At 38.0% G+C, this 24,280-nt stretch overlaps 1 long non-coding RNA gene across 1 annotated transcript in view; it reads right to left on the reverse strand.

The window, feature by feature from the left end:
- Window positions 1–22,917, reverse strand: part of LOC131507366 (uncharacterized) — a 139,907-nt gene extending 116,990 nt beyond the window's left edge. The window contains exon 1 of the long non-coding RNA XR_009259468.1: window positions 22,639–22,917. This is a non-coding gene — a long non-coding RNA (uncharacterized LOC131507366). The remainder of the gene's footprint in view (window positions 1–22,638) is intronic.
- Window positions 22,918–24,280: the final 1,363 nt, after the last annotated feature.

Below are 24,280 nucleotides of genomic sequence, written 5' to 3' on the forward strand. Positions count from 1 at the left end.
TAAGCAGTAAACCAGAGCAACAGACTTTTAAAGGATCTCTCTGCAAATAGAGGCTGAAACTGTAGCGTGCTTTGGTTAGTTGAAAGCTTTATTTATACTTTGGCCTTGGCTTGGAAGGACAACATTTTGGAGATTCTCTTATCAGTAGTTAGTCAATGATCACTAAGGTAATTGGGTTCTCTGATGTGATGGATTGGAGTGCCCAAGAAGATGTCACTCTCAAATTTAATCTCTCAGAGTCTTAAAGAACCATCTTTCTTGATCCACAGAAGACAAAGTTAGATGCAGAAGAGAAAGATAGTCTACATGTTACAAAAATTTTTCATGTGTAAATTTTATAGGACAAAAGAAGTTTTGTGAAAATGCTTGCTTAACTAAGGCATCTGGTATGTGCCAAAAAATAGAAATTTAGATGCTCTTGTTAATTTCTTTGTTGTGTAGCAACCAAAGGTGAATCATTGTGATTCCTGTCTTATTTTGAAAAAAAAAAATTACCAGTTCATTTCATCAGCCAACGTATATATTTTGGGTATGAGAAGTATATGAGGACACTATTGATAACATTATGAAAATTCTGTGTTAAAAAATTAAAACGGGGGGCCTGGGTGGCTCAGTCGGTTAAGCGGCCGACTTCGGCTCAGGTCATGATCTCACGGTCCGTGAGTTCAAGCCCCGTGTCGGGCTCTGTGCTGACAGCTCAGAGCCTGGAGCCTGTTTCAGATTCTGTGTCTCCCTCTCTCCCTCTCTGACCCTCCCCCATTCATGCTCTGTCTGTCTCTGTCTCAAAAATAAATAAACGTTAAAAAAAAAATTAAAACAGCCCACATTCCTTAAGCCTTAAAGAAACTAAGGCCAGTCTAACAGGAATCAGTGCTCGATTTTTTTTTAAGTTCACCTGTTTCACATTCATCTTTTATTTTTACTTGGTTTCTCTGAGATCTATGATGAAACTTGAAGAATGTTTGCTTATATTCTTCTGACTTCAGGAAAGCTACTATTTTTTAAAAAGTCCCAATAAATTTTCTCCCCAAAAGTATTCATGTTTTATGGCAATTACTTTTTTGGTTAGATGAGAGAATGCCATCATTATTTTAGGTCTAATATTCACCTCAAAGTGGTCTTCCCCAATCCCTTTCCAAGTTTGCTCTATAGGCTGCCCCTGAAATTTTGAATACTGCTCATGAGTTTAAGACCACAGTATGGCCGTCTCTTTGTTAGTTAGGATCTCAGCACCTACCATCATCTCTGAATTTCCCAGCCTGCCTTTCTGACCATGTGATATAGTTCTGAGATGTAAGCTTTTATTAGGCGGGATTTCTGGGAGAGCTTTGATATCTCTTGGTTTTTTGTTTTTTTTTTTAAAGGGGGGGGATACATTTGGCTGGCATAACCCTTGGCTTCTTTCTCATTCCTCAGCTTCCTGATTGAAATGCAGATGTTTGGCCTGGAGGTATGACAGCCATCTTGTAACCACAAGGAAAGAATCAAGAGGATAATGGCATACATAGAAGGGATGGCAAAGCAAACTTAGGGAAAGATTGGTGCCTGATGGCATCACTGAAGTATTACACCAGCCCTGATCAACCTACCTCTGAACTTCTTACTGTGTAAAATCCACAAACCCTACTTTTTAAAGCCACTGGTAGATTGTCTGTTATTCTCAGCCAAATGAACTCTTAATGATTAAACTGTCTGGTGAAAGTAAGAATAGAGGAGAAAAATGACAATAAAGTCATGGGTTTGGTTTTTTTTTTTTAGAAATATGAACTAAGTAAGCCAAAACAGGAGAGCCAAGTAAGATTTTCAAGACACAAAAATCTAGCAGCAGATGGAAAGGTCCACCTCTCCAGCTAACACCAGCATTAACTGAGTTCTCAAAGTGAAGGACCAAAGAGATTCCTGAGACAGTGACTCAGAACACTACACTCCTATTACATCACTTTGCATTTTGAAATAGAGAATTTATAGTACCCTTTAAGTCAAAACCTGTGTGGTTTAGGTCACAAAGGGACATGGGCTGGATGAGGGTAGGGAGGGAGGAGGCTTGCAGGTAGAGAAGTCAAGGCTTCTAAGACCTAATTTAATTTAATGATTTTCCAATATCCTGGCTGGGAAAGAATATTTTATATATATATAATTTTATTTAAAAATTTGTCATATTATCCAGTAGTTCCACTACCAGATATTGACCCAAAGAAAACAAAAATACTAGCTCAAAGAGATACATGCACCCCTAGGTTTCTTGCAGCATTCTTTACAATAGACAAGATATGAAGCAACCCAAGAGCCCATCAATAGATGAATGGATAAAGAAGATATGGTATATATGCAATGGAATACCACTCAATCATAAGAAAAGAATGAAATCTTGCCATTTGCAACAGCATGGATGGACCTAGAAGGCATAATGCTAAGTGAAAAAAATCAGTCAGAGAAAGATAAATACCACATGACTTCAGTCATGTGTGTAATTTAAGAAACAAATGAACAAAGAAAAAAAGACCAACAAAAATCAGACTCTGAAATATAGAGAGCAACCGGATGGCTACCAGAGGGGAGCTGGGTGGGGGATGGGTGAAATCAGTAAAGGGGATTAAAGAGTATGCTTACCATGATGAGCACTGAGCAATGTACAGAACGGAATCATTATATTGTACAACTGAAACTAACATAACACTGCATGTTAATTATTCCTTAATAAAAAAATTAAAAATAAAATAAATAAATAAATAATAAAATAAATATCCTGGTTCGTCAAAAAAATTATGTATGTAAAATATGTATGAAATGCATATTCTTTCAGATCAAAGATTGAATCTTTTCGTCTATACTACAGGCTGGCACACAGTGGGACATTCAATAAATGCCCATTTTGTAAATGAATGAATGCCATTTCTATTTAATTCTCCTGCTGCAAAGTTTTCAGGCTTAGCTTCTCTAAAATAATGATTCATGCAGTTAAAAACAATCAATTCCTGATTTTTTTTCCTTCTCTCTATTCCTTGACCTTTCCTCATAAAAACATCATTTATCTCCTATCTCATTCCAGGCTCCAGGCTCATTCCCATTGGAAGGGTCTGTGAGGAACCTATTGCTGTAAACAGAATAAATGAAGAGGGCACGAGTTCTGCGTCCTTAGATTCATCTCCCAAGAGTCTCTACTCCATTTCTGCTGTTTCTCTGACTTCTAGGAGTAAATGGAACAAAAAACCAACACTGTATTTAATGAGAAAATACTCAATGATTGCCTACAGCACACACCCAGAGCCAAAAACATCCATGGGGATCTGGTTCCAGCATTTTCGCACAAACTGCATAAATACCAAAGATGATCATAGAAAACTTAATTTGGATTCCACTTATTTTTTACTTACCAGGGGGGAATTTGGAACAATGAATAATCCCCAAATTCTCTCTTTCACAGAAAATTTAAATAAACAGCTTTCTATTTATGAGGTGAGGAAAGCAGCACCTGACCATTATCCAGCGAGCAGGGCTGAGAGCGCGCACCAGGGGCTGGTCCATCCACAGTGCTTTTTCACATGGACTTGGCCCTAACTGATGTCTGCCAAGCCATGCTGGGAGCCTGGACAGCTTTTACCCAGCATGGTGGCAATGAGGTGGTTTTAAGCCTTGGGAATAATAATGACGCAAGTGTTTATAGCAGCTTTTAAGTCAAAAGAGGTCGAAGTGATTTTCCCTACCCACCAGGTTAAACCTTTGTTTACCTTTGCATTTTCAAAGCATTTCAGCGTGAATCTGAGACCATGAGCACAAGTGGCCTAAGTGGCTCAGGAAGATGTAGGGCTCGGGGAGGCAGAGTGAACAGCCCACGATAACTGAACGGAGAGCAATGAGCTCCCAGATGGAGCCATATGTATTTGACATGTGGGAGGCTGCCTCTGGGGGCACTCAGAGGTAATCACCAGTGTTCACTGAGAGAAAAGGTGGAATTCAGCAGACCTCCAGGACAAATCCTTCCCAAATTGGCGCCATTTAAACCCTCTGCAGGAATGCCACTCAGAGCTTAATCTTCACCCCCAGCATGAAACCTCATTCTGCAGCTCTCTCCCAGGCTGAAACCCCAGGGCCTTCTGCTTCCCTGGGAGAGCATCAGGAAGGAGGTGATGGCCGAGTAAAGTAGCAGGGCCATTATCGAGGTGGCTGGTAATGTCCCCACGTTCTGTCATCCTGCTGCTCCATCATGAATGTGGCTCTCAATTTAGAAAAATTAAAAAGAAGGAAGAGAATGGTCAATTTAACACAGTATCGAAGAGGTTTTTTCCTAGGCGGCCAACCACTTTGTTAGTAGGAACAGTTGTCTTCACATGAGTCAAGTAGTTAATCACCCACAAAATCCCAAGAAGAGAAAAGAGAAGCAAAAGGCAGAAAAGGGAGGTTTAATGAGGGCAGGTGGAGGTATAAACCTTGTGAAGAAGAAAGCAACCGCGTTTCACTTTAAGAATGAACTTGCTGACAAGCCATGGTGATGGCAGCAGATACACAGCAGACCCAGACATGACCCAAGGCAAAGGGAGGTCTGCTTCTTTTCCTCCTACAGATGTCACTGGAGTGGGTTCATGCAGTTTGGAGTGAGTTCCCTGAACTGTTGAGTGTGAGGGTAAGGTCAGCACCTGACTTGTTCAGAGGCTATACGATAAAGAAGCAAGTTACAACCTCTGCATCTAAGCCTACCTGGGACAGAATTCCCGCTTTGCCACTCCCTACTTGTATAAACTTTGGCAAGTTATTTGCAACCTCTGGGCCTCAGTTTCCTCATCAGTACAATCTTCGTTGTTGTGAATTTAAAGGACTTGACTTATGAAGAAAACTATTAAACATAACCAACATATAGGAAGTATAATTCAGATAATTCTACAGCAATTTGGGGAAACAGAACAAGCCAACCATGTTGAAGATGCCACCTGAGACCAGTTGGTGCACCAGGACTCTTACAGATTGATTACCTACATAGAGGAAAAGTTTGAAACAAACTTTGGTTGTTTTTACTTTTAGATCCAAGTTTCCTAGCACTTAGAAATGTAAGCACAAAGCTCATTTAGATCTCTGAAGAAATTAATTGTAAAAATTATTCTTAAAATGTTTTATGGGACGCCTGGGTGGTTCAGTCGGTTAAGCATTCACCATCAGCTCAGGTCATGATATCATGGTTTGTGGGTTCAAGCCCCAAGTCGGGCTCTGTGCTGACAGCTCAGAGCCTGGAGCCTGCTTTGGATTCTGTGTCTCCCTCTCTCTGTGCCCCTCCCCTGCTCTCTCTCTCTCTCTCTCAAAAATAAATAAACTTAAAAAAAAATTTTTTTTAATAGTTAACATTAGATAGAGTACATCCAGGTTCTCAGATGATTGGTTGAATTACCCAGTGCCTAATGTCTAGTTAGTCTAAACAAAGACCAATGTCCTAGAAAACTATAGGAGAAAAATAATAATCAAACAACGACCTCCACAATTTGACTATTAAAATTATTAAGGGGTACCTGGTTCAGTCTGTTGAATGTCTGACTCTTGATTTCAGCTCAGGTCATGATCCCAAGGCCGTGGGATAGAGCCCTGTGTCAAGCTCTGTGCTAAGCATGGAGCTTGTTTAAGGTTTTCTCTCCCTCAGGGCCCCTGGGTGGCTCAGTCGGTTGGGTGTCCGACTTCGGCTTGGGTCATGATCTCACGGTTTGTGGGTTTGAGCCCCGCATCGGGCTCTTGTGCTGACAGTTGGGAGCCTGGACTGGAGCCCGCTTCAGATTCTGTGTCTCTGCTTCTCCCCCACTCACACTATGTCTTTCTCTCTCAAAAAATAAATAAACATTAAAAAAATTTTTTTTAAAGATTCTCTCTCTCTTCTTCTGCCCCTCTTCCCCACTTGCGCTCTCTCTCAAAAACAAAATTTTTTTAATATTAAAATTAAGTCAAGATGGCCAATATCTTGTTTCTTTCCTCTTCTTTGAATCAGTGAAGCAACAAACATGTCCTGGATGCCTCCTGTGGCCAAGCTCCAGGACTGGAACTGTAGAACTTGCAGAGAATTGTTACTGTCTGCAAATGAATCCTCTTCTACTTGAACGGTGAGAGGATAGGGTGTGGTCCTTTTAAAAGGCGAAAGATTTATGCGATCTGAAGAGAAACCAGAGTATGGGTGTGGTCCTTTTAGGACTGTGATCAGCGTAAAGAGTCCCTCCGTTAGGTCCTCCCCCCACCACTATAATGGCAACTATTTATCTCTTGTCTTATTACTAAAACGATTTAACAGTGACTTACCAATTGAAAGAGATAACCCAATAAGAAGAGAAAGAGAAAGAATCTCTACTGAAGTTTTACTGTGTGCTGGTATGCTTTTCCTGATTTAATCCTCATACTAATCTTATACAGTATTCTTATATCCACTGTATAAGTGAGAAGCCTGAAGTTAGGAAAGGTTAAATAACTTGCCACAGTCACAACAAAGCACTTACAACATCATTATTTTCCATGAGGCCTCTACATGGGTATTACTATGCTGTCCACAATTACCAAGCTGACCACAGGGCTTCCCCAAACTGTTGCAAAGCATTGAGAAGAAATACTGCATACGAATAAGATGTTGGGTTTTAAAGTCAGGCCTGCATCAAAGTTCATATTATTCCATTTATTCACATAGGATCTTGGGCAAGTTATTTAACCTCCCCAGGCCTCAGTCTCACATTAGTAAAAGGCAAAATAATTCACTTTATCACCGTGTCATGCCATGTGAGATAATACATGTAAAATACTCATCCCAGAGCATGCCATAGTAATATCAAGTATACAGAGAGTGGTTGTGATGTACATTGTGGTAAGAGTCTAAGCTCTCTCAGTCATAGAGTTCAGTAAATATTCACTGCAACTAACATTTCATTGTTGGCATAATCTAGCCATGTTTAAACATTTTTGGCACTCCTCTATTTCTAAAAGCTTTATCTGGCTGACTTACTTTAGGCTTCCAAAAGACTTTTATTTCCTTCCCACACTTAAAAACAGTTCTTTTATTAGTGTTGTCAGCTATGGACCAGCACAATGTAGTATAGGTCTGTATTGTATCTGTATCTAAGAAATAAGCACTACGTTGTGGAATGATATCTACTTGCAAATATGGTTCTATAAATATTGTGAATTCATGACAGAAGACATGTTCCTGGTCAACCTAACAATGAAACTGAGTCAAAGATGAATGCGATCATTCCAACCCACAGAATAGGGATGAAAGCTAAAATGGCCAAAAGAAAAGCAGCCCGGCAATTGTGAAATTCAGACGTCAGACAAAAAGTAAACAGGCACAATTTTTTAGCTCTTAGTTTGTGCCAGAGCCTAAGTGTTTTGAATTGATTAGTAAATTTAATCTTCACAACTACCTAGGAATATTAGTATTATCATCATCTCCCTTGTATAGATTCAAAAACTGAATCACAAAAAAAAGAACTTATCCAAGGCCATATAATTAGTATGACTTGAACCCAGGAAGGCTAGCTCCAAAGTCCATGATTCTAACCAGTACACAGAATTCTCTGCACAGAGTAGTAAAGGGAAAAATAAATGTATGAATTCTTTGGCTATAATAGATTCAGGTAGTAGATTTATTAGCTCATCATATCAATCCAATTTCTTTATTCCACGAGCCCCTAGCTCAATAAACAACACTTCCAGATTGTAGACAACACAAAACCTCATTTGGAAACTTATGAAGATTCAGGGAACTTTCCCACTCCCATCGTTGCATTAATCAAAACAAAGCTCTACTCCACAGTAGACATTATCTTTCATTTGGAAAATTCAGTTTGCTGTGGTTAATTTTTTAATGCTTCAGATTTGGCTTCAATTTCCCATGAAAAATTACAGCTCTTGTGTATTAAATATTAAAACATTCCTGTAAGAGTGCATAAAGTTCTTCTATAAAAAAAGATAGCACAACTTGAGCTTAGAGTGCCACCATCTATATTCAACTTTTTGCACCAAATCTTCCTTTTGCTAAAGGCATAATCTTTGGGGTGAGAATTGACCGTACAAATATTAAGTCCAACAAATCAAGACCTTTAGATAATAAATGATTCTACAATTTAGTAGTATCTCAAAAGATAGTCGCTCAAAAGAGAGTTGTCTCAAAGGAGAACTAAGAATACTACCTCAGAGCTTGCTCAGGGCAAAATTGCATTGACAGTCTAGAATCTTTGTTTAATATCAAAGCTAAATTAAATCACAGGAAATGACACTATGAAATGATCAAAAAAAAATTAAGAACCGTTACAATCAATTTAGTGCAATAGATATTGAGATGTCACCAGACTGATACCAGATTGACCTATAATAATGAATTATTATTAGAATTATTTCTTCTTTCTCTGGAAGAAAAAGAAGCTAGAAGTTGTATAAAACTTAAGTAAACAATTTTCAGGGTTGTAGACATTAAGATTTCAAACTTTTTGATAGCACTAAATTTTGCTTTAACATTGTCCTACAGATTCAGGCCTGCAAGACCAGTATATCTTAAAATAAAAATCTTTTTCATATTTTAAAAATTACTGAAGTCTCTTGGGTTAGATATAAGATGGCCTACCTTAATGCCATATTCAATTACATATCAAATAGTGTTACTGTAAATTTCATTTATTAATCAGGTCATTCATTTATTCCACAAATATTTTCCACTCACTATGGGCCAGTCAGTATATCTGGCACTGAGGATACAGAGATGAATAAGAAAGACCTCTGAAAAGTCTGCCAACCCCATTTTAAAGAGAAATTGGGACATTAAAAGGAAACAATAACAATTCTTCACATTTGCAAAATGCTTTTTCTATTGCTATCTTCAGAACCTGTTGTGAAGAAGCTGTTGCCATACCCTTTTTACAGATGAAGAAAGCAAGGCTCAAAACCCTCATATAATTGATAAGGGTAACACTGCTAATAAGAGAAACAGAACTTAAACTTGGAAATTCAACTTCAAAATCCAAAATCATCCCATTATATATTGCTTCAGTGTACAAGAAGGAAATGGATGATGGGCCTGGGAAATTCATCAAACCCTCTGAAGAAAAACAAAGAGCAACACCAAATATGAGGAGATGGGTCTAACGGCCAAAATCCTAACTCTCAGCTAGTCCTTCACCTCTTGTAAAAAATAGGGCTTACCACCATCCAGGCAGCAGTGTGACATGGGAATAATTTTGTTCCACTTCCAACATCTAATTCTTGAAATACCCTCCTCCTGCCCTCGATATCCTGATTTTCTATCTCTTATATTGCCACGCACCATCACGTGTTCCTAATCCACCATTTTCTTCTTAGCTTCATTCACTTCCTTATCTAGCTTTATAACCAGAATCAATCATTTCCAAACTGCTTGTAGTACCTTAAAATCTTTGATCCTTGACTTCCTCGGTCTTATTTTTATTATGATGATGAAAATCAGAAACTATGACAACTGGGCCCATAGCACATTTTGTTCTCTTAATGGATCCCTGGCCTCTATGTTCTTTATCTTATTCTTCTCTTATTTCCTTCCCAATGCTTTTCCCACTTCCACTGTTTGACAATATTTCCACCTTCCAAAGACTCCAGTCCTGTTCCTAGTGCTGAAATTCAATCCCTATCATCACACCAACTCTCAAGAGCTGACTTACCCTCTCATTAGGACACTAGAAAACAAGGATTCACGGACTATAGTCCAAGGGCAAATCTTGAAGCAGATGTTGGTGATGGAATATGAAGAATGGCTGTAGTGTCAGGTTGCCTATCCTCAAATCTCAGTTCTATTGTGTCTTGCCTAAGCGATAAGACAAAGTGTCTAGTATCTCTGAACTTCTGTTTTCTCTCTATAATATTGCAGGATTAAAAACAGCACCTTCCTCAAAATATACTTGGGAAATAAATGAAATGATACAGGTAAAATAATTAATATTATTCCTGGCATATAGTAAGCACCAAATAAACTTAAGGTATATTATAATTATTCTAGGAACTACTTCTCTTTCTTCTCAGCAACATGGCTGCAACAGAAACTTATATGATACAACTCTCTTGCCCATAGTTGACTGTTCTAGGATTGGGACCCCCCACCCTAATGAAACCCATGAATCCTTTCTCATATTTACACTCACCATTTCCAACACCTTGAGCTACCTGTTCAAGGCAATGCAAATACCTTTAGGGAAATGTTAAGGAAATCTCAGAAAATAATTATAGCTCAGGAAGGTACAGATTAAAGTTCTAGTACACTTGAACTTTCTCTTGAATTTCTAAATGGATCGTACCTTAAGACATAGAGCTTTATGAGAGAAGGAAAATTTTCTATGGACAATGCCTCTGACTCCAAACTTGGTCCTCCCTTCCTGTCCCTAAGTTCTTTTCACAAATTGCTCTGTCCTTTTAACCTCTCCCTCAACCACAATCCCTGAGAAGTATAGTCTATGCCAGTGGCTTTCAATCTGTGGTAATCTTTTCCCTCAGGAAACATTTGACAATATCTGGAGACATCACAACTGGGGAGGGGAGGGTGCCTTGCTGCTGGCATCTAGTGAGTAGAGGCCAGAGATGATGTTAAACAGCCTAAAATGCACAGGAGACCCCCCCTCCCCAGTAAAAATTATCTGGCCCAAAATGTTAATAATATGAAAGTTGAATAACCCTGGTCTAAACTCAAACAGAAATGAATCTTTTCAGAGCACCTGGATGGGTCAGTCGGTTAAGCATCTAGCTCCTGATTTCAGCTAAGGTCATGATCTCACAGTTCATGAGTTCAAGCCCCACATCAGGTTCTGTGCCGACAGCACAGAGCATGCTTGGGATTCTCTGTCTCCCTCTCTCTCTGTACCTCCCCACTCACTCTCTCTCTCTCTCTCTCTCTCTCTCAAAAATAAATAAATAAATAAACAAACAAACAAACAAATAAATATAGAAAGAAAGAAAGAAAGAAAGAAAGAAAGAAAGAAAGAAAGAAATGAACCTTTCCTCCACTACCAAAAAGTCAATTCTACCTTTGGAATCAGTGTTCTTCCATTATTATGTATAAGAGTTTTAATTTCTTTCCTTGTTTACCTAAATCCTACCATAATCATATAGTGCTACACTAGTCATAAAGGTCATTTGTTACCCTGGGGATGGATCAGGATGATTACATCCATTTAACTCAAAATTTAGCTATGATGGAGCTTGGAAGGGAGGGGAAGTTGCCAATCTTCCCATCACAAGTGTATTCCAAGAAGACACAAGGGCAAAGGTACACTCTTAAGAAAGAATGTTGAATTAGCAAGACAAGCATTGTGACAACTAGTGTTAAAAGAACTTTGGCAGGGAAATAACAACCTTTATGTAAACTTGGTGGATGCTTTAAACAAGGAGAACACTGATCACAAAATCAGTAATGGTAAATAAGTTAATGGTGTTAACTTTAAACAGAGCAAAGAACAATTTTATATGAGTAAAAACAACTGAGTATATTTGGGAATAGCAGAGGAATTGCAATTCAGGATGCAAACCATAGACAAACCTAAAGAGACAAAGGGAAGGTCAGTTTTTATCAGGTTTTAGGAGAAAATATGGGATGGTTGTTCTGAACAAAATTTATTGGAAAAGAACAAGAGTTTGAGGTTATGACAATTTTTCATTGGCTGCAAGCAGTGGTTAGTGCCTTGTTGCTGGGACAAGTTGAGATCTTCCTTCCCTTTCTTAAAGGCAGGAGATAAATTCATATGTGAAAAGTGTCCTCCTTTGTTGACATAATCACCTTCCTTCTTCCTGTTGGTTCTTCAGGCTTCAATGAATGGTATCTATGTGAGACCTCCCCTTCAGGGCTTCCTGACTCAATTTTAAGTGAATCTTCCTTTATTTATTTTCACAATGGGCTACAGTAACCAATAAAATTTCTAGAAAGTAATTAGAAATAGTATCTCAGATTGAGCAAGTGCTGAGCCTTGAAGAACTTGAAACTTGAAGTATGAGTCCTGTCTTCTTCACAAAAGATACCAATAGGATGAATTCTGGCAATCCTATCATGTTAACCTGGTCAAAATACTGGCTGAAGGGATATTAACAGGAAGGTACATTGAAGACAAATTCATAATGCAATGTATCTAAAGAACTAGATAAGTAGGCTTATTTTATACATAGGCCACTATACATAAAAAGTAGGAAGAACATACTAGATATTTTTAAATTAATGTTCTTATCAGCTAAAATTTGTAATGAGAATAAAAAGCAATTGAACAAAAACTATGGGCTAATTTTTAGATAATTTTTAGATATATAAGATAGAAAGAATTGAGCTAGCCAAGAAGAGGATTGAGTATTCAAAAAAATGTGGAATAAGTGATGCCAAACAAAGGTAAATTTGGTCAACCTGATGTTTGCAATGGAAAGAAATAGACATCAGGAGGGATAGTTGGTATAGTCATTGGTCTTTGGACACAAAATCAGTAGAACTGTCCAATTCTTTTAGGAGAAAATGAGTTAAGGCTATATGTAGAGTGCAATCTTATTAACAAAGAATCCAAGCTTGAGTTCTTTATCCAAATTCACCCATTATACATCTCCTATCACATTGGATAACACAATCACAATGAAAAAGAAACCATTTACTTAGTCCATTTTTTACTGCCCACTATAGATACCATTAAGATATTTTCATGATAGATAGAGATGTGCTGTTCAGATCCCTTTCAAGGAAGGACTTGCTGCCTCTTACTCAATTCCTTCCTGGAGCCTTTCAAGCCTCCTTGCAAAAGTTCATGTCCTTCCTGGGGCAGCCTGACTGATCAAGATGAGAGGACAAAGGCCTGCTCATTTCGGCCCATTGCAGGACACTCAGATGGAATGTTTGCTAGCATTAAGGTCTGACTACTTCCTCTGCCCTGTCCTGTCCTGTGTCCTCTCCTTTCCTTTCACACTGATAAATATTTTTCACCCCAAACTTCTTAGCCTCTCTTCCAGAGAACCTAACATGTGACAATTACAGTTAGAAGAATCTCAAGAGGTTCTTAGACCTTCCACTCAACTGCAATACCCGTTCCTTACCTCTAATTAGCAACTTGAGCTTGGAGAAAGTACTTAATCCCTCTAAACCTTGGTATCCTTATTTGTGAAACGATGTTGATAGTTACCGCAAAGAATGGTTGTAGAGAATAAATTTAAATAATGTATGTAAAATGCTTAACTTGGTGCCTGGCTCACAGCAGGTATCCAGGAATTGCCAGCCCTACCCTTTCCAACAATAGAAAAAGAGGGGTGGGGGGGAAGACCAAATAATTTTTAATGGATAAAGTTCTCTAAAATTCCAGAGATGGCATAATTTGGAGATATTGATAAAAGCCAGGTTTCTTTGTTGTTATGTGTTGTAATATTATGAAGAAAGTTTCCTGGATTGCAGTTTATAAACCTAGTTAATAAAGTAACCAAAGGCAGTAGAAAAATTGTGATACAGGAATGGGGGAAGATTTAAAGCAACTCTTAAAGCAGTTGTAGCAAGAAGCATGGCTCCTGCCCACACATAGATTGAATCTACCCACTCTCCTTCACATCTGACTTACAATAAGAAGTCTCTAGAGTATTGTTGGTCTGGAAAGGGCTGTCCTAGTAACTAAGTAGTAAGAATGGTTGCAGAAAAAGAGGATTATGTAGGATATAAGAAGGGCTAAACTCAAAGAGGGGACTTGGTAACTGTGAGAGTAAAATAAAAAAAAATTTAGTTACAAAATTCAGCGTCAAGATTTTCTCTATCCAATAGTACTTTAAAATGTCTCCCATGTAGCTCTCTATATCCCTGACATCAGGGCACACAAGCTTTGTCGACTAGATGAAAAATATTGACAGCTAGATTGTTGTAATAATATAGACAGAGACACTAAGTTTCAAAGTGCAAGACTGTTATTCAACTTGGAAAGCACAGAACCAGTTATTCCTTCAGGTATCCTGTTCATGGTAGCTGTTCATGGCACAGAGGAAAGCTTTAGGAGTAGACATTTCAGTTTTTATGTCTACAAAACGTTGCTTTAGCCCCACAGCTCCTAAGGAATGAAGCTAGTGTCAAAGATTTAATGCCTTTTCGCATTAGTGATGTCAGCACAAAAATGGCCATCTTCTCTGAATAATTTATCTTCCCACTGCATAATTTTCTTATCTTTTTTTCTGCATTTTGGCTTTTTACTATAGATGGAGAGGTAAATGGCTGTTAGTCCCTGACAAAACCTGTGGAGCATCCTTCCCATCAATCAATTAAAAAACACTTACCTTACATTCAACATGATTTATTTCTTGTTAATACAATTGTCTCACTATATCCTTCTATTATTATATCCTTAATTCCATTAGCCATTCGCTTAATGCTCGCTTTAAGGCTGACCCCCAAAGAGCTCGGAAGAGAGAGGGAAGTCCTTCTAATAGTGGCATTGCCAATAAAACTCTGGAAGCTCTTCTCCTAAAGCCGTGTAGGTCACGGAAAAGATAGGTCACAGAATGTATCCTGCCTGAAAAGAATAGAGCAATCTTTCATTTATTTGTTCTGATGGATACTGCTTGATGGTTTAAAAATCCTTAAGAGCTCTTATCTTAAAAGTCAACACAATAGGTTCACAAAGCATAATCCTTTACATCACATAGGAATGGACGAGACTCTACCAAGCTTTCCTTAAGCAAATTTAAAAAGGGGAAAACAAAGGATAAAAAACCATTTGTATTGTTTAAAGATTAATGGCTTGCTTGGGGTGGAGCAAAAGGTTAACCTCTTAAATACTTAAGTGACACAAAAACATTGTAGTATTAAGGTGGTGGAGTTTCTTGTTCTCTAGCAACTTTCTTCCATTTGGGTTGAAATTTGAGAGCTCTAAAAAGAGACCTTTGGACTGCACTTCTAAAATTACACATTGAACAGCTGCTATGATTTTTTCTTCAGTGAGGTCATACATTTTTTCATTTTAATGTTTATTTATTTATTTTGAGAGAAAGAGAGAGAGTGTGTGTGTGTGTGTGTGTGTGTGTGTGTGTGTGTGTCAGGGAGGGGCAGAGAGATATAGGAGAGAGAATCCCAAGCAGGCTCCGCGCTGTTAGCACAGAGCCCCATGTGGAGTTCCGTCCCACAAACCAGTGAGACCATGGCCTGAGACAAAATCAAGAGTCAGACACTCAACTGACTGAGCCACCCAGGCACCCCAAGGACATATGCTTTCTTTTTGAAATTCAACTGGATGACTATCTTCATATAATATACAAGCACATATATTCCTATATCAGTATATATTGCGTTCGGTCATATGTAGCAGTCCCTATGGCCTGCCTAACAGTCATTTCTCTCTGCTTCCTTGCAAATAGAAACACAGTTTTATTCAGGTGTCCATTTTTCAGAAACAAGGTTCCCATCCAAAGCCTAAGGGTAAATCTGGTCAATAAAACCAGTAGCAGACATTTCATAGCCCCTGCTGGTCATTGATATTGGGGCAGGTTTCTGGGATAGGTTTTCCCATTTCTAAAAATAAACATAAAACATGAACATAATTGTGACTATCTGTGATGCTTGGAGTTTTGACCATCATTGGAGACACAGACAAGAACATAGCCAATATCCTGGGGATGACAGATTAGAAAAACAGAAAGTATCTGTCTCTTTGATAACATAATTTATCCCAGGAATTAATCAAACAGAGCCTACCTCCTTCGACACTTCTTGTTGTATGAAAGAATACGTATAGTCATTGTTTAAGTCAGTTAAGTCAGCACTGTCCATTAACTACAGCTAGAGGTGTCCCTGCTGGATGTCACAGGCACTTTTTTAAAACACCATCTCTTACATTTTTGCTTTTTGCTTCCTCTTCCTTTTCCATCTCTTTTCCTTCTCTCATCACAAATCACTTCCCACTTAGCCCTATTCTGAGTTAACCTACATTTACAACTTAGAACATGTCTGCCAGTATTTTTCTCCATGTGCACTTAATCCTATAAACATAAACATAAAGGTTATAGCTTCACAAACAAAAATGAGATTGCATCATGCACATTCTTTCGCATCATGGTTTTTTTATATTCCACAATGAATGTGGGAATTTCTTTAGGTCAACTAATATAGCTTTAAATTCAACACAGGCTCAGTAACATTCATGGTATGGGTGTGAAAATTCAACAGTTTCCCTAATAGTAGTCGCTTCCTTGGTTTCTAATTTATTGCTGAATACACAATGAGTTAATATAAACTTGGGCACATATTCTTTCATACTGGTGCTTTTATTTATGTGGGATAGATTCCAAGAGTGAATGCTGAAAAAACTATACATTGTCTTTTTAATAATCATTTTCCTGAATGACACCATGAGTCACAGTTTCAATAATATAGGAGAGAAACTTTTCCCCAAATGCTCACCAGAACTGGCTTTCATTTTCTAAACTTTTGTCATTGGGATAGGTGTAATGGATAGCTCATGTTTACTCTAATTTGTATCTTCCTCTCTGCTAGTGAGTTTAAGTATATGTATGTTTGCTAACCATTTGTATTGGCTTCTCTATAAATAGTATATTTTTTATTCCTGCCCATTTGTTGTTGCTACATGGCTAGTATTTTTACTCATACACCTGTAAAAGTTTTTTGTATATTTTTAAAAAAAATTTTTTTTCAATGTTTTTTATTTATTTTTGGGACAGAGAGAGACAGAGCATGAACGGGGGAGGGGCAGAGAGAGAGGGAGACACAGAATCGGAAACAGGCTCCAGGCTCCGAGCCATCAGCCCAGAGCCTGACGCGGGGCTCGAACTCACGGACCGCGAGATCGTGACCTGGCTGAAGTCTGACGCTCAACCGACTGCGCCACCCAGGCGCCCCAAAAGTTTTTTGTATATTATAGATGACAGCTCTTTGTCATGTATGTTGCAAATATCATCATATAGTCAATCCTTTGTCTGGTGTGGTATCTTTTCTAAGCATAAACATTAAATTGGCTATTTATAGCAACACTGTCAACAATTGCCAAATTATGGAAAGAGCCTAAATGTCCATTGACTGACAAATGGATACAGAAGAGGTGTTATATACATACAATGGAATATTACTCGACAATCAAAAAGAATGAAATCTTGCCATTCGCAACAACGTGGATGGAACTAGCGTATTATGCTAAGAGAAATAAGTCAGAGAAAGATAAATATCATGATTTCACTCATATGTGGAATTTAAGAAACAAAACAAGTGAACATAGGGGAAGGGAAGGAAAAATCACATAAAAACAGAGAGAGGAAAACCATAAGAGACTCTTAAATATAGAGAACAAACTGAGGATTTCTGGAGGGCTGTTGGGTGGGAGGATGGGCTAAATGGGTGATGGGCAATAAGGAGGGCACTTGTTGGGATGAGCACTGGGTTCATGTAAGTGATGAATCACTGGGTTCTACTCCTGAAACCATTACTACACTATATGTTAACTAACTTGGATTTAGGGGCGCCTGGGTGGCTCAGTTGGTTAAGCGTCCGACTGCAGCTCAGGTCACGATCTCACCGTCTGTGAGTTCGAGCCCCGAGTCGGGCTCTGGGCTGATGGCTCAGAGCCTGGAGCCTGCTTCTGATTCTGTGTCTCCCTCTCTCTCTGCCCCTCCCCCGTTCATGCTCTCTCTCTGTCTCAAAAATAAATAAACGTTAAAAAAAAAATAACTAACTTGGATTTAAATAAAATTCAAAAACTTAAAAATTAAAAAAAAAATTTAAGAAGGGAACTTCCAGCAAAAAAAGTAAGAACTATAATAATTCCTTATCCTATGACAATTCTATACAATAAATAGATTAGCCAACATAATTTATCTATAATATAGAATGAAAGAACCAAACATGCTGTAATGTTTCATACAGTTTTTAAAATGTGGGGACACTCCTTTTTTTTTTTTTTGTGGAGACACTCTTAAATGTACATGTAGAATATATGGAATATATACAATTTATCTATAATATAGAATGAAAAAGCTGAACGGGCTGTAATGTTTTGTAGTTTTTAAAATGTGGAGACATTCTTAAGTGTATGTGTAGAATGTATGAAATATATATAGGAATTGTATTCAACTCTTTCAATAACTTCATTGATTTTCTAGAAGGCCACATAAGAGAGTAATACATTAAAATGGTTTTGAAAAGGTGAAAAAAGTTGGCTTATATGATCCTCTTTTTCTAGCTTCTGAGTTTACAGTTAATATTAAGAGCATTACTCTACCTTGCCCTCATCCCTACCTAGTATTGCATATATAAGCCTGTTTCTCACTTTAAAACTTTAATTTGGGCACCTGGGTGGCTCAGTTAGTTAAGCATCCACCTTCGGCTCAGGTCATGATCTCAAGGTCCATGAGTTCAAGTCCCACATCAGGCTCTGTGCTGACAGCTCAGAGCCTGGAACCTGCTTCAGATTCTGTGTCCCTCTCTCTGCCCCTCCCCCATTCACACCCTCTCATTCTCTCTCTCTCAAAAAATAAATAAACATTAAAAATTTTGAAATAAAACACCCTAATTTGTTTTAAAACCCTGCCACTAGGTAAAAAGGCATTAAGTTAAAAATATTTCAAGTCATAGAAGGAAAGCAGAATGGAGGTTGCCAGGAGCTGGAGGCAGGAGGAAATGGGGAGTATTGTTCAAAGGGTTTCAGTCAAACAAGATGAAAAAGTTCTAGATGTCTGCTGTACAACATTGTGTGTGTAGTTAATAAAACTGCACTATACACTTAAAATTTTGTTAAAAGAGTAGATTTCACACTAATGTGTTTTTTATCACAATAAAAAAAACATTTACACTAATTTTAGAAGACAAATTATGGTGCATTTCATTATGACACAGGAGATACCCAAATAATTTTCACAGCTAGAAAAATGTGCTAACAATGAAAGCAAGTATGTACAAGTAATAAACAACAACTGGAACATAAATGCAGTTCACACATAAAATGTGGGCATGTTTCTGACTCTGTTTTTCCCATGTCTTTCTTAATGTCTTTCTTTCTTTGTTTCTTATTTATTTTTAATGTTATTTTATGTTTATTTTTTGAGAGACAGAGCATGAGCGGGGGAGGGGCAGAGAGAGAGGAAGACAGAATCCGAAGCAGGCTCCAGGGTCTCAGCTGTCAGCTCAGAGCCAGACTCTGGGCTCCAACTCATGGACTGGGAGATCATGACTGGAGCCAAAGTCAGATGCCCAACCGAGCCACCCAGGTGCCCCCATAGTTGTTTTTTTTTTAAGTAGTCTTTGTTATATTTATGTAGTTTCATACTAATCTTATTTTATTTAGTGTTTTTATTAAGAATTGGTATGTAATTTTGGGAGGGGGGATGGGCTAAATGGGTAAGGGGCACTAAGGAATCTACTCCTGAAATCATTGTTGCGTGATATGCTGACTAGTTTGGATGTAAATTTAAAAATAAATAAATAAATAAATAAATAAATAAATAAATAAAAAATAAAAGAATTGGTATGTAATTTTATCAAGCACCTGTCAATATCTACTTTTATCATAGGGTTTTTTTTCCCTTAATTTATTAGTGTATTATGTATTAGATTTTTCTGGTATTTGAACCATTCTTACATTCTAGAAATTAACCATACAAAACTCTATTTATTCATATTTTACTTATAAGTTTCTCTTCTAGATTTCTACAAGAAATTAGTCTATAGCCATCTTTCACAGTGTCTCTATCAGATTTTGGTATTTATTTTTTTTTTTTTTTTTTTTTTTTTTTTTTTTTTTTTTTTTTTTTTTTTTTTTTTGGGACAGAGAGAGACAGAGCATGAACGGGGGAGGGGCAGAGAGAGAGGGAGACACAGAATCGGAAACAGGCTCCAGGCTCCGAGCCATCGGCCCAGAGCCTGATGCGGGGCTCGAACTCACGGACCGCGAGATCGTGACCTGGCTGAAGTCGGACGCTTAACCGACTGCGCCACCCAGGCGCCCCTATCAGATTTTGGTATTTAAAATGTTATTATGGCTTTACTCATTTCAGTGGGCTTATCAATCTTTTCTATAGCTTGGAATAAGTTAAATAACACAGGTATCATCTATTCTTTAAGGTGAGATATAACTCAGCTGGAACCCCCAGATAGTTGTTTTCTATGTTGGATCTTTACTCGGTTTTCAACATCTTCTAGATTTATCAGACAATTCAATTGTGCCACTTCTGTTGAACCAATTTTTGTGATTTATATTTTGCTAGGAAGTGTCTAGATTTTCAAATTTATTGTTGTAGAGTTGAATGTAGTATTCTCTTATAACACTTTATTTTTTTTTTTATTTTTTTTAAAAATTTTTTTTTTCCAACGTTTTTTATTTATTTTTGGGACAGAGAGAGACAGAGCATGAACGGGGGAGGGGCAGAGAGAGAGGGAGACACAGAATCCGAAACAGGCTCCAGGCTCTGAGAGCCCGACGCGGGGCTCGAACTCACGGACCGCGAGATCATGACCTGAGCCGAAGTCGGGCGCTCAACCGACTGAGCCACCCAGGCGCCCCTCTCTTATAACACTTTAAATGCACCTGTGTCTGTATTCATGTCACCTCTCTCATTCATGACATTGTATAATCCTGCTTGCATGCTTTTACTCTTTTTCTTTTAAGAGGGATAAGAATTTTATTTTTCATTTCTATTATTAGCATTATGTTAACTAAACAATATTGTTTTTAGAGAAGCATCATCTAAGAAGAAGGCATTTAAAGGAAACATACAGTTTAATGGATTATTAAGACATATAAATTTCCACATATCTTACTGGAAAAAAATTCAGCAGGTGGTTTCCATCCCAGGGTACCTGATAATCCATAAATGCAGTGCATCATACATTAGCACCACACCGCCAACAATTACACAGATTAGTTATTTTTAATAATTCTCAAAAAACTTTATCAATTTCATTGGTCATTTGAAAGAATCAAGTATTTGAATTTGTTATTCTTGCCTCTTTTTGTTTTGCTTTCTTCATTGCTTTTGTTTTCTATTTCATCTTTTTTCTTCTCCCCAGTTCTTTTTGTTCCTTACCCTATGAGTACGAAGTTCCTTTACTTTTCATATTCTAATAACAAAATTACTTAGGGCTATAAGGTTTCTTTGTGGAACAACTTTTCAGTGTTGCTAAACTTTGATTAAAGGTAATTACAAGTCCCAGTTTTCTAGACAATCAAAGACAAACTGTTGTGGTCACATATATCAAAATACATAAACAGACAAACTGAAACAAAAAACTAAGATGCAATAAGACATTTAAGGTGATGTGCAGTGAAGCAAAAGTGCATTTATGAGTAGAGAGTCCCAGTGGGAGCCAAGGTCGAGAATATTTGCTATGATGACTATCTGCCTAAACCCTCTCAGACTGGGCCATAAACCTACAGTCATACTGACACTATCACTACGAGGCTGGTTTTCAAATCAATCTATTGGAACAGAAAATAAAACTTTTTTAGCATAATCAGGAGAGTCTTGGTTAAAAATTCATGTAATAGGCAGAAATATGAGTAATTGATCAAAGCAGTATCTTTGTCTGCTCAGGCCACCATAACCAAATCCCACAGACTGCTGTCTTAAACAGCAGGCATTTATTTCTCACAGTTCTGGAGACTGGAAGTCCAATATCAAGGTTCCAGCAGGACCGGGTTATGATACGGTCTCTTTTCTTGGGTTGCAGATAGCTGTCTTCTCACTGCGTCTTCACATGGCCTTTCCTCAGTGCACACGAGTGGAGCAAGAGAGAGAGAAAAAGAGGGGTGGGGGAGAGAGAGAGAGAGAGGGAGGGCACTCTGGTATCTCTTCCTCTAAGGTCACTAATCCATCCCATCTTGAGGACTCCACCTGTACAACCTCCTCTGAACTTAATCACCTCCCAAAGTCCCCATCTCCAGTACCATTACATTGAAGGTTAGGACTTTAACACAGGAATTTTAGGAAGAACACAGTCAGTCACCAAATTTGCAGACACCCAGTTGACAAACAATGCTGCAGAATCGTCTGCTTAATTTTTTTTTGTCTACCTAACCATCTTACTCTTTGCTTTCACCAAATTCCATTAATTATATTCCTCAGAAGATAAGATGAAATGAAGAAATGCCAATATTTGTTGAAGTAGAAAACAAACACTAACATGGCATTCTTGAAAGCTGAGGACCATTCCATAGTCTTCCATAGTCAACAAGCAATAAACCATCTTTAAGCTCCTCTTTTCAATTCAGTTCGTATGACCACCTACAGACTTTTATTAAGTCTTTCTGGCAAGCCTAGAACAGGAGTGTGGAGGGAAAAAAATGTATTTTGTATAGTCTGCCCCCCAGAAGCTTCAGAGTCACAGAAATTCTATTCACAGTGGGAGACTATGAAAGCCTTTTCAGAGGCATGTTTGTGCTGCCCTTCTAAAACAGAAAAACTAAGACCCCTCGCCTGTCGTTCCTCTCCACACTCCATGAGCTGAAAGGCGTCTGCTCTGCCTCTGATTATAACATTTAAGCAAGAGGGCTGGCCACAGAATTCTATGCATCATTTAGGACTTTGATGCTAAACTGAATTCAGAGGAAAAAATGTCTCTGCCAGTCTGGGGTTGCTGCTGACAAGGAGGAATATTGATTGGGATGATGACAGAGCTCTCCTGGTTTAACTCCTCATACTGGGAGGCTCTACTCTGTCTTTCTAAATCTCAATTACCTCTGTGCTGCTGAAGACTCTGCCTCCATCAGGTCAAATAGAAGAATGAAGATTTTCCTAAAACAAACCTACAGCAGGAGGGAGTAGGTGACAGTGTCTGTAGGGTTCACATGTTGTACTTTCACCTCCCGAGTTTATCAAAGGAGCTTTTATGCTGGTCATCTGGTGCTGCTTGAAGCAGGACAGTTTGCAATAATGTCCCAGTCTGGTTTTTGTGACATCACAGTACCAGGTTTAGTTATCATGTTTTGTGACCTGTCACTTTAGTTTTGCTTTAGATAATCGGGGCTGTGCAACCATTATGATTCATAAGCTTATACCAGGCTGCTTAGATTTAAATCCTGGATCTCTTCCTTACTTGTTTGGCCAGTAACTCAACCTCACTGTCTCTCAGTTTGCTCAGCTATACAATGGGAATAAAACAGAACTCCCTTAATGGAGTTGTTGTGACAGTGCTCACCCAGCCCATAGTGAGCACTGGGTAGACACTGGCTATTGTTACCGCTTCATCATGCTAAGCATACCCAGTGTCTCCTCTGGCAAATGTCACCTCTACCCACTAGTGGTGCCCAGATAGAAAACGGAAAGAATATGCCATTCAGCACATTTTTTAAACCCCTATATCCATCCTCCTAAGATGCTTTAATAACTTATAAATGTTTAAATTTCAGTGAAAACGCATTTACATAGATAATTTACATATTCCACTCCCAATTATTTTTACTGGCAAATACTGTCCAAAAAAACAATTCCCATTGCTTTTGTATGTACCTCTGGTTTAGGAATTCTGCACGTATGAAAGTGCAATAAAGTAAAATCACCCATACTCAAAACCATAGCTTCCCCTGTAACTTTACGGTCTTAGTAACCCCTTTTACAAGTTTGGTGTGAATTCTTCCTGAATTTTTCCCTGTGTTTGTAGAAGACATAGTCTCTCTCTTTTCCTCTCTCTCTTTCTCTCTCTCTCCCTCACACACACACACACACACACACACACACACACACACAGATATATACCTTATATGTGTATATATTTACAATGAGCGATCATGCTGGACACGTTTGTTTGCAACTTGCTCTTTTCCTTTCACAGTACATTGTGGACCTCATGTGGTCCTATGTCAGGACACAGAGGTCCATCTTTTTCTTAATGACTACCTCGTAATCCATTACATAAATATACCAACATCTGCTTAAATATTCCCCTTTTGACATATAGCTAGGTTGATTCTAATTTTTTTATTATTAGTAGTGCTGCAATAAACACTCTTCTATATGGATTTTTATCTGTTATTTAAATCAATATGCATCTTCTGAACACATAGCAACTATAAGCAAGGAAGATAGTCCACAGATGGGGAAGGAGATTACAAATGTGCTGCATGAAATAATCGTTTAAAAAATAATTATGATGTTTGCCTGTAGTTCAATTTCACCTTTAATTCCTTCATAACCACTTTACCTCCCTAAAAGACAGAGTTTTAGGATACATGTTTTTATTATTGCTGCCAATATCCACACTTCACGGTGACCTAAGAGTTACCTCAAGAAAGGTTATGTAAGTTATCAGTTGATGTGTCATATTTGAAATTTACAAAGAAATTAACTATATCAGGAATTTTTCCCTCAAACAGAAACGATA

This window comes from Neofelis nebulosa, chromosome 3 (assembly GCF_028018385.1).
Source record: "Neofelis nebulosa isolate mNeoNeb1 chromosome 3, mNeoNeb1.pri, whole genome shotgun sequence".
Lineage (NCBI taxonomy): Eukaryota > Metazoa > Chordata > Mammalia > Carnivora > Felidae > Neofelis > Neofelis nebulosa.